The sequence below is a fragment of the Equus przewalskii genome, chromosome 3, assembly GCF_037783145.1.
Source record: "Equus przewalskii isolate Varuska chromosome 3, EquPr2, whole genome shotgun sequence".
NCBI lineage: Eukaryota > Metazoa > Chordata > Mammalia > Perissodactyla > Equidae > Equus > Equus przewalskii.
This window is the reverse complement of record NC_091833.1, coordinates 44,565,968-44,578,007: the sequence shown is the minus strand read 5'-3', so window position 1 is coordinate 44,578,007 and position 12,040 is coordinate 44,565,968. Positions and strand designations below refer to the sequence as shown.

Below are 12,040 nucleotides of genomic sequence, written 5' to 3'. Positions count from 1 at the left end.
AGCCAGCATGTAGAGAGATGCAGAGACAAATATGGAAAAAGGGAGAGAGAGAAAGTCATTATGACAGTCAAGTCCTCAGTTCCAGACATTCCTGACCCTTACACAATTTGCCTACATAAGCCGATAAATTCCCTTTTTGCTAAATGGTTTGAGTTTAATTTCTGTCTCTTAAGATCAATTGTCCTGCTACAAATATCACAAAGATAAAATAACCATACTCTCAGACTAGTCTAGGGTCTTATCTTCGGACTAAGTATGCTTGATAGAAAGCTCCCTACTTGGATAATATTGTCTTGACTCCTCTTCACATTCATTTTTGAGTTGCCCTTCGACAGCAAGTCCCTAGATTTAATCAAGGGTCTAAAGCAACTTACAAAACTTGATAAATCATTCACAAAACTGATGTTGTTGAGGATGTTGTATATTACATTCCACAGGGCCCCCAATATAAAGCTCCACAGGAGAAGTTTTTTAAAAAGGTAGACCAGAGCTTTGCTTCTCTTAAAGGAACTGCTATGTTTTCCATTTAGAGAAAAAAAGAATCATATGAATTAAAAGAGATCATATTAATTAAAATGGGATGAAGTAGGTCATTTTAGGAGACATCATAATATAGTGGAAGAGCACTGACTTGAAGACAGAGATCTGGGTTTGAGTCCCTAAATTCATGCTATGCACTTACCAGCCCAATGGTCTTTAGCAGCTTCCTTAATCTCTCTGGACCTCAGTTTTCTCTTCTATGAAATAGGGATAATAATAGTAGCCTTAACTAAGTTATAACGTTATTGTAAAAATTAAATTTGATTATGTATGTAAAAATGCTTGTAAACTATAGAGCCCTATACTTATTTTAGTTATACTAGGTCTTACAATCAAACTAGAATTTTCTCCTATATGCAAGATGATTTCTTTGAGGAGGAAACCTTTTTATTCTTCACCAGAAGTTTATACTGCTTAAAAATAATGTAATCCTATTCATCTTTAAAGAGCTTAAATTAAATCCTTCTTTATCAGAACCATAAATTGTTGTTCCGTTTGTTACTGGAAACAAACAGATTATGCCAAGGAAAGGACATGCAAGTTGTCAAGAGCCATAAAGGACAAAAAGGCTGTATGCAAATAAACCCTGGAGCTCTAGGCTGCCTGGTCTTTACTGTAAGGCAAAACCACATCTCTGCCTTGACAACTCACTGTCTTTTTCCTGCTGTTTATCAAAATCTCTACCTTAGACCCACCCTAAAATCTAAGGACTGAAGCAAGGAAAAGGAAGCTACATCTGTTTTTCAATGAGGATCAATATAAAGAGTGAGGGATATTAATTGGAAGCAGCGTCATTGATTTAGACCCCAAGCCACTTTCATTGTGTATGCATCCATTGCTGATCCGTGGGAGAGGGGACGCAGAATTTAGTTTATTCTTTAACTGAGTCTTGCTCAGTTTTTCTGCCAGCACTGTAAGAACATTGCTAAAAGGCACAAAAGCTCATGGAGGTGTCAAACAGAAGGGATGAGAGGCTGGGCTTTCCCTCATCCGTGAAGGAGTCAATTAAAGAACAAAGACAACTCTTGGATTTTAAGATCACCAGTCCAAGTTGTTCCAGAATTCTCATGTGTATTTTGAATTCAATCTCCTTATTTCTTCTTTATTCTAAGGAAACGTAATTATGTGGTGTTTTTGTGCTTTTAAAAGCACAATTATAAAAGCATTTAGTTTTTTCTTATATTTTGTAACCATGTATACTTCTGTTTAATCCTGTCCCCATAGGATCTATTCTGAGATTAAACCACCAGCATCAAGCTAACTTTAGGGGAGCCCTCCAGTGCTTACCCATCATTTCAGTCTCCTAAACATTAAATATTCTTTGCTTTTTCTTTCTTTCTATTAACGATTTCTTGTGTGTTCAGGCACAAGGGAGCTGAGAAGGAAAGGAGAGTAGGAACAAAGCACAGCCTCAGTCAAGAGCTCTTTCATTGTTGGTTAGATTAGGGATGACTTTAACTTCTTATGTAAAGTGCACACTGTAGACTAATCTTTGTTTGTGCAATTTAGATAAGATTGTTTCAATAGACGTCAGTTTCAGTATTGGGTTTTCTTTCTTTCTTGTATTGATGTTCTTTTTGGCCAATGATCTATGTGACTGTCATTTGACATAAATTTACTGTATCTGAATTATATCTTGTGGATTTATGCCAGGCACAAAACATTATTTGTGTTTACATCAGTAGGTGAACTTTAAAGGTGCGTCTGTTGACTTTTTTGAAAAACAAACTAAGAGAAGCAATATTGTTTGTGTTAGTTAATAAAATCCTAACTGAACACACGTGATGTGTGCAAACTGTCTTTAAGACATACATATTTGTTAATTTCATATTCACATCTATTTTCCTTAAATTTATGTCAATTTTAAACAACATAATTTACTGAACTGTCATTATATGTCAATATAGTGTAACCCAATATTTAAGTTGCTACAAAGATAAATTCCATTTCAATTTAAAGGAAATGTCAGGAATAATATTTTTTCAGATGTAGCCAAGATTATTTCATATACGATTCATTCCATCACATGTATACATTTGTGTGTATATACCATCATATATATTATACCTGAAGCAGAAAGCATACATATCATTCAAATAAATATTTATGGAAATTAAAGTGAAAGAAAACGTTTAAAGGAAAGGATTAGTAAAAGAAAATAGGATTTACCTGAGATCTAAACTGATCAGCAAAGCCCAACCAAAAATATTATCCATTAATAGAATAAATGTCTACCATAGATTTCAGGAGTGAAGCACTTTGATTCTTCCTAGATTTAATTACAAAGACAAAAATGATTAGAGTGCAAAAATGTAAATTAAAATTCTAGTCTTGAGATTAAAGATGGATACTAATAGTCCTAGGCAGAAGATCTGATTTTAAAAGACATGTAAAATGTAACTGTAAAAGAATGAAAATGTAAATGGAGCATCCCCTGTGTTGTAAAGAATTGAGTGTTTAAAATTATCTGCTGCAATACTCGCTCATGGTTTCACTGAAATTCTATGATGTGTGCATAAATCTGAGATAGGGTGTTTGACTGTCCGGTATTCCCAACACCATTTATGGAAGAGACTTTCCTTTTTCCATAGCATGTTCTAGGCTCCCTTGTCAAAAATTTGCTGTCCATAGGCATGTGGGTTTATTTCTGGGCTCTCAGTTCTGTTCCATTGACCTGTGTGTTTGTTTTCATCCCTGTACCATACTGTTTTGTAGTAGCTTTGTAGTATATTTTGAAATCATGGAGTGTGGTACCTCCAGCTTTGTTCTTTTCTCTCAGGAATCCCTTGGCTATTTGGAGTCCTTTGTTGTTCCATATAAATTTTAGGATTCTTTGTTCTATTTCTGTGAAAAATATTGTTGGAACTTTGACAGAGATTGCATTGAATCTGTAGATTGTTTTAGGAAGTACGGACATTTTAACTATGTTAATTCTTCCAATCCAAGAGCATGGGATATCTTTCCATTTCTTTGTGTCGTCTTCAATTTCTTTCAAGAGTGTTTCACTGTTTTCAGTGTACGGATCTTTCAACTCTTAGGCTAAGTTTAGTCCTAGACATTTTATTCTTGTTGCAATTATAAATGGGATTGTATTCTTAATTTCTCTTTCTGCTACTTTGTTGTTAGTGTATAGAAATGCAACCGATTTTTGTATGTTGATTTTGTATCCTGCAACTTGACCATATTCATTTATTATTTCTAAAAGTTTTTTGGTGGATTATTTAGGGTTTTCTGTATATGAAATCTTGTCATCTGTACATAGTGACAGTTTCGCTTCTTCCTTTCCAATTTGCATCCCTTTTATTTCTTTTTCTTACCTGATTTCTCTGGCTAAGACTTCCAGTACTGTGTTAAATAAGAGTGGTGAACGCAGGCATCCTTATCTGGTTCCTGTTCTTAGAGGGATAGCTTTCAGTTTTTCTCCATTGAGAATGATATTAGCTGTGGGTTTGTCATATATGGCCTTTATTATGTTGAGGTACTGTCCTTCTAGATCCATTTTATTCAGAGTTTTTATCATAAATGGATACTGTATCTTGTCAAATGCTTTCTCTGCATCTATTGACATAATCATGTGATTTTTATTCTTCATTTTGTTAATTTGGTGTATCATGTTGATTCATGCAGAAGTTGAACCATCCCTGCATCACTGAAATGAACCCCATTTGATCATGGTGTATGATCTTTTTAATGTATTGTTGCATTTGATTTGCTAGTATTGTGTTGAGGATTTTTGCATCAATGTTCATCAGTGATATTGGCCTGTAATTTTCTTTTTTTCTGATGTTCTTGTCAGTTATTGCTATTAGGGTAATGTTGGCTTCATAGAACGAGTTAGGAAGCTTCCCCTCCTCTTCAATTTTTTGGAAGAATTTGAGAAGGATAGGATAAAGTCTTCTTTGAATGTTTGGTAGAATTCACCAGGGAGGCCATCTGGTCCTGGCCTCATTTTTTGGCAGGTTTTTGATTACTGTTTTGATCTCCTTACTCATGATTGGTCTATTCAAATTCTCTATTTCTTCTTGATTCAGTTTTGGAAGGTTGTACATTCTAAGAATTTGTCCATTTCTTCTGGATTATCCAATTTGTTGGCATATAGCTTTTCATAGTATTCTTTTATAATCTTTTGTATTTCTGAGGTGTCGTAATTTCTCCTCTTTCATTTCCGATTTTATTTATTTGAGCTTTCTCCCCTTTTTTCTTTCTGAGTCTGGCTAAAGGTTTGTCAATTTTGTTTATTTTTTCAAAGAACCAGCTCTTGGTTTCATTGATTTTTATATTTGTTTTTAGTCTCTTTCATTTATTTCTGCTCTGGTTTTTGTTATTTCCTTCTCCTACTCATTTTGGGCTTTGTTTGTTCTTCTTTTTCCAGTTCCTTTAGGTGCACTGTTAGATTGTTTATCTGGGATTTTTCTTGTTTGTTGAGATAGGCCTGAATTTCTATAAACTTCCCACTTAGAGTGGCTTTTACTGTATCCCATAGATTTTAGCATGTTGTATTTTCATTTTCATTTGTCTCAGGTATTTTTTTATTTCTCCTTTGATTTTTTCATAGACTCAGTTGTTGTACAGTAGCATTTTGTCTAATCTCCAAATATTTGTGGCTTTTCTGATTTTCTTCCTGTAGCTGCTTTCTAGTTTCATAATCTTGTAGTCAGAAAAGATGCTTGGTATTATTTCGATCTTCTTAAATTTATTGAGACTTGTTTTGTGGCCAAATATGTAATCAATCTTGGAGAATGTTCCACATGCATTTGAAAAGAATTTATATTCTGCAGTTTTTGGATGGAATGTTCTATATATATCTACTAAGTCCCTCTGATCTAATGTGTCATTTAAGGCCAATATTTCCTTATTGATCTTCTGTTTGGATGATCTATCCATTGGTGTAAGCGGAGTGTTAAAATCCCCTGCTATTATTGCATTACTGTCTATTTCTTCTTTTATGTTTGTTAATAATTGCTTTATATGTTTAGGTGCTCCTTTCTTGGGTGCATAGATATTTACAAGTGTTATATCCTCTTGTTGGATTGTTCCCTTTATCATTATGTAGTGCCCTTCTTTGTCTCTTGTTACCATTTTTGTTTTAAGGCCTATTTTGTCGGATATAAGTATTGCTACTCCCACTTTCTTTTCATTGCCATTTGCGTGGAATATCTTTTTCCATCCTTTCACTTTCAGTTTGTGAGTGTCTTTAAGTCTGAATTGTGTCTCTTTTATGCAGCATATATATGGATCTTGTTTTTTAATCCCATCAGCCACCCTTTGTCTTTTGATTGGAGCATTTAATCCATTGACATTTAAAGTAGCTGTTGATAAGTATGTACTTATTGGCATTTTATTATTTTTTCTTCTGGGCATAGTAGTTCTTCTCTGTTCCTTTCTTCTCTTGCTCTCTTCCCTTGGGGCTTGACAACTTTCTTTGGTATTATGTTTGGGTTCAAGTCTCTTCATTTTTTTCTGTGTTTATTATAGGTTTCTGATTTGTGAGTACCATGAGGTTCATATATAATAATCTATATATTTAGCAATCTATGTTGAGTTGGTGGTCTCTTTAGTTTGACCTCTTTATGAAAACTCTACTCTTTTGCTCCCCTCTCCCACGTTTTACATTTTGGATGTCATATCTAACGTCTTATTTTGTTTGTGTGTATCCATTACTCTCTTATCATTGAAATAGGTAATTTTAGTACTTTTGTCTTTTGACCTCCATATTATCTTCACAGGTAGTTGATCTGCTACCTTTACAGTATTTTTGCCTTTACCAGTGATTCTATTGCCTCTTTTTTGTTTGTTTGTTTTTGATAATTTTCTTATTCCTATGAGTGGTCTACTCTTTCCCACTTAAATAAGTCCCTTTAACACTTCCTGTAAAACTGTTTTCTTGATGATAAACTCCTTTAATTTTTGCTTGTCTGGGAAACTGTATCTCTCCTTTCATTCTGAATGATAACCTCATTGAATAGCGTATTCTTGGCTGTAGGTTTTTCCTTTCAACGCTTTAAATATCTCCTGGCACTCCCTGCTAGCCTGTAAGGTTTCTGCTGTGAAGTCAGCTGACAGCCTTATGGGGTTTCCTTTGTATGTCACTTGTTGCCTTTCTCTTGTGACTTTTAGGATTCTCTCTTTATCTTTAATTCTTGACTTTTTAATTATAATGTGTCTTGGTGTGGGCCTCTTCGAGTTTATCTTTTTTGGTGCTCTCTGTGCTCCCTGTACCTGTATGTCTGTTTTCTTCCTTACGTTAGGAAAGTTTTCAGCTATTATTTCTTCACATAGATTCTCTGCCCCTTTGTCTCTCTCTTCTCCTTCTGGGATACCAATACTATGAATGTTAGCACACTTGATGTTGTCCCAGAGCTCCCTTAGACTGTCCTTGTTCTTTTTCATTCTTTTTCCTTTTATCTGTTCAGCTTGAGTGATTTCCTCTAGTCTTCCTTCCAGCTCACTGATCCATTCTTCCGTATCTTCTACTCTGCTATTGCATCCCTCTAGTGAGTTTTTCATTTCCAGTATTGTATTCTTCATTTCTGACTGGTTCTTTTTTATATTTTCCAATTTTTTGTTGATGTTCTCACTGTGTTCATCTAGTCTTCTCCAAAGATCAGTGAGCATCCTTATGACTTTTTGTTTGAACTCTTTCAGGCAGATTATTTATTTCTGCTTCGTTTAGTTCTTTTTCTCGAGTTTTGTCCTGTTCCCTTGCTTGGAATGTATTCCTTTGCCTCCCTTTTTGCCTCCTTTTCTGTGCTTATATCTGTGTATTATGTGGGTTAGCTATGTCTTCTGATCTTCGAGAAGTGGCCTTATGTAAGAGATGCCTTTGAGGCCCAGTAGTGTGCTTCCCTCTCATCACCAGTTCCAAATGTTCCAGGAGTGACCCCTGTGTGGGCTACATGTGTCCTTCTGTTGTGGCAGGATTTCTCTTGCTGCAGATACCCAGGGAGTCTAGGCTGTTCCCCTGGTCTGCTGCTTATAATGCTCAGATTCATGTGTCTGCTATTGCCCTTCAGTCATTTTATCGGGTTTGGGGAGCCCCAGCACAGTTGGCTAAAAGGTCCAATAGCACATTCCTCCTGCTGTTTTCTGTTCAATGAGTAGGCCCCCAATGTGGCTGGTTGCTAGGCTCAGGGGCTTACAATTGCTGTAGGTCTCTGGCCTGCAAGACTGTTGTCATCTCTCTCAGGGTTGTGGCTGAGTGGGGCTGGCCCCAGGCATGGGAGTACCCAGTTGTTTCAGGCTTTGGTAGTCATGGTCAATCCCCTATGTGGCTGTGTGTGAAGCACAGGTCTTCTGTTGCTGACAAGCTGCCCCACAAGTCCACACATCATCAACACAGTCCTGGCTTATGCACACATCCCAGCCCCCTGAAGCGTACCCAGTCACCCTACTGCAGAGGCCCTCACACACCCCAGCAGCACCCCAACCACTCCATGGCTCCTCAAGTATACCCTGCTCTGCAGAGGCAGACCCATTTACCTGCCAGGGACCCCATCTATGAAGGTGGAAAAGTTGCCTTTAGGGCTTGCTGTTGGGTAGGGCCAGTCCCTAGGGCAGGCTGCCTTCTCTGGCTGAGCTGAATTAAATCCATGCTCTAGTGGGCAGGGCAGACCCTGCTAACAGGCTAGGGGAAGAACTCCAATGGAGTCTGCCAGTGTCTGTGTCAGCACACCTGTACTACATCACAATAGTAGCTGCCACCAATGTCTCAGTCCCTAGAGAGGTCTCACCCCTCACCAAGATGCTCCCAGAGCTTATCAGGGGAGTCTCTTTTCACCAAAGGACTGTGCACCTTTCTTTCTGGTGATTTTGGTCACTTTCCAAAATGAGTGAATTTGTGTGGGGGCCCTTTAAGAGCCAGCTTTTTTCTGCTTATGTCTGATAGCCTTTCTAGTGGCATTCCCTAGTGTAGTTAATAGCCAGCAAAGCCAGATATTATGACACTTGTCTCAGTTGTGCTGAGTCTGAGGGATTCTTATAGCAGTAATGCTCCCCTGTTCAGGTAACCCACTCCTCCAGGGAAGGCTGTGTACCTTAGCATTGCTCCTGGCCAGCTGTGAAGTGCTGTGGCTTGTGAAGGTGACTTTTTTCTTTAAGAAGTAATGTCTGCTTCTTCCACCTCAGTCAGGACTGTTTCTTTTTACAGGGGTTCTTTTTGTGCACATTTCAGTTCTCTCTCCGAGGTAATTGTTCCAAGATTAATTGTAGCTTGGTTGTGTTCATGGGAGGAGGTGAGTTCAGAGTCTGCCTCTGCCACCACCTTGGCACCAACTTCCTTCCACATTCTTATTCTCCTCTATATACTACCTTGATTTTCATCCAGATCTGTCTTGTTGTTCTTCTTCATCTTACAAACAATTATTTCCCTCCATATTTATTGTGTTTTTCTGTAATGCTGTAAAACATCTTCATTTCTCTTTTCCCAAGTGTTCAAGTTCAAAAAACTAGGTCTCAACCATAGACTAATCTTCATCTCGTCAATGTCTTTTATGTTGATGTGGTTTCATATATAAGTATTTATATTAGTTTTCCTTTGGGATTTATACATCAGTATATATATACATTCCTACACAGATGTATACAAACTTTTTATCCTCATATTACCACTTGACAATACAACTTTAAGTATGTTTTACACAGCTGTTCCTTGGTCAAGAAGGAACCAAGTTGGACTTGCAAGTGCAAGTCAGTTTCTGAAGAAATCTTGTTTAGTAGGTAGAGGATCCATTGAGTGATTCTCATTAGTTTTTTTTCCTATATTCTGATCCACTGGACCTCACATTTCCCCTCTTATCTTCATTTGATCTCTCCAAAACCTAACATGTCATATTTTCATGGTTCCAACATGCACCTATTTCATGTTTACCTGGAAACAGGAAAAGTTTGATGTCACCATCAGTCCCAAGGACCACACAAATCTTCACCAGTTGCATTCCCATTTCCCTTTTTAAAGTGCTTCTGGAAGGAGTTTTGAAAGCCCCTTTTTGGTCTTGCCTGAGGTTTTGATCTCTGAAAGATGTTTGTTTGCTTTCTCTTTCTTCCTTTGGACAGAATCTGGCAGTGTCTTCTAAATGCATCTCTTCCAGATAGGTCTGCTTTTCACTTTGAGACCTCTGTTGGAGTAAGAAGGTCCTGGACATGACCAGGTGATACAGATCTAAACCTTAATAGCCTATACTCTTTAACTTTCCTTCACCTCTAATTCACTTCTTAACCCCATGTAATTTGACTTTCACCCTATCACTGCACTGAAAGTCACTCTAAGGTCAAGGTAACATCTTAAGTGACAAAGTTAATGGATCCTGTTTAATCCTTAAATTCCTTGACCTCCCAACAGCTATGGAAACTCTTTCTCTTTCTAGGTTTCCATGTCACCAACACTCTCTCTTTGATTTTCTTCATCCTGTGTAGCAGTTTCTTCTCATTCCTCTGTCAATCTTCTCTTCTTATGCCACCCATTCTTCCTGGGCTATCTCATATATACAGTAACTTTACTTAGCATCCATATGCTGATGACTCCCACTTCCGTAATTCCACGCTAACCTTGTGCCTGAGCTTCAGACTTATAATGCTTTCATAATACTTTCAGGACTTCTTCATGTGGATAATACAGACTTTCTTAGCTTAACTTATCCAAATTCATTATAGTCCTCAGGTCCTTTCAAAGCCTTTTTCTGTTCATGGTTTATGTCCTTACAATGTCCTAAGCCAGAAAATTGTGAGTGGTCCTTGATTCTTCCCTGTCTGTCAAATTTAATATCCGTTGGATCACTAAAACCCTACTAATTCTATCACAAGTGTAGTCTTGACTCTGTCTAGTCCTATTGTTAATACCACAGTCCATACCGTGATTATTTATTGAGGGAAAATTGCTATAGTCATTCAACTGGACTGTTTCCTCTGTCTCTTCACACTGCTATCTATCTCTATGCTAATGGCACAATTATTTTCTTAAAAAAGTGGGCAGACTACAGTTCCAGACTCCCGTGCCACCAAACCTGCATAAACCATCATTGGCATCCTTTCGCCTACAGGAGGAATGTCCAGTCTCTCTGCTTGTCACATAAATGCTATACAATCAGTCAAACTCCTGCCTATCTTTCCTGCCTCATTTTCTATCTCTTTGTATTTTCACCTTATTCTTTTAACACTCTAAAATATTCTCCATTCTCTAAATGACCACCAGTAGCTCTAGATTCATATCACTCTTAAGTCAGCAATCCCAGAGAAAAGAGGATCCCTCTTTCTCATTTTCTCAGCAAAGTCCTGAGGAGGTTCTGAGTGGCTCTTCTTAGGTTACTTGACTGTTGAGCCAATCCCTGTGGGCAAGGGACTGCAGAGCTCTGATTAGCCAGGCTGGGCCACGTGCCTGCCTTTGAGGGGAAAAGTTTGCTCCACCTAAATTTCATGAAATAGCTCCCTCAAAATAAGGAGAATTTCTGTTACCAAAATCAAAGGAAGAAAATGGCTCCAATGGAACTTCTATAAGAGAAGAGGAGAGGATGGGGAAGCTACATCATGCACCTTCTGGAAACTCATGATAATTTTTTAGCCCTGCACCTCCACTGTCCTTCTCCATCTCAGGTAAATATGCATTTGATTAGGAATAGGGAACAAATTTCAATCTTAATAAATCATTTTCTTTCTGAAAATCAGCATTTCCAACTAAGGAATATTGTGGTGAATAATACTCTATTGAGTAAATCTGTCTTTACTTTTTAGATGTTTTCTTTCAGTCTAATTGTTCCATACATTTGGTGGAAACAGAGCGCACTTCAGGGTCGGGTGCGAATCAGTCACAATCAGCTTCGATCTTCCTCTTTACTTTCCTTACTCTTCTCTAACTTTCTACCCACTTCTCCACTGTCAGCTTCTTATTTCAGGTCCCCAAACAAAAGAATAAGCAAAGAGTTAAATCAGATGGTATTTAGATTCAGATTCAAAAATATTATTAAGTACTTATCAGGTACCATATGCAAAATCTCAAAAGTATGAACTGTGTCTTACTGTTGGATCGCAAGTGTTGTCCAGTTGATGAGCCAGCTAACCAGGGGCCAAGGGAAAAAAGAGTTCTGAGATGTGGTTAACAGCTCGGACATAGAAAAATAGATGTTTATGATATTAGATAAAGAAACTATGTTTGTGTCTTGGTTTATTGGAAATCTGTGTTCCTGTGAACAGCACCCAGCTTGTGTGCCTTGTTCTCCCTTCTTCCTTGCACCTGCCTTTCTGTTCTCTCCATTCCTCTTTACTCTTCTTCTTCTTTCCCCCTTTGTCAATTTCACAGGAAAACACAATAGCTTAGTCTTCCCTGGGTTTTCTTATAATTGTTAAATCCCTCTTTCCAACTCTTTTTAAAAGCTTCTTCTGGACCCTTCCTCCAGTGCAGAAAAATTCCCCTATTTCCTCAATATTTTTGCAGAATGACTTAACTGGAATGTAACTCTTCCTCAAGGATACTGCATCTTTCTCCAGTGCAAGCAGTTCATTTCTCATCTCC

The 12,040-nt window shown here is 37.6% G+C and overlaps 1 long non-coding RNA gene across 1 annotated transcript; it reads right to left on the bottom strand.

Annotated features, from left to right (window-relative positions):
- Positions 1-682: 682 nt before the first annotated feature.
- Positions 683-8,193, bottom strand: LOC139082640 (uncharacterized). Its single transcript, XR_011538847.1, has 3 exons — positions 8,020-8,193; positions 2,710-2,809; positions 683-737 (listed from the first exon to the last, which is right to left on the bottom strand). It is a non-coding gene; the product is annotated as an uncharacterized lncRNA (long non-coding RNA).
- Between the last annotated feature and the right edge of the window lie 3,847 nt (positions 8,194-12,040).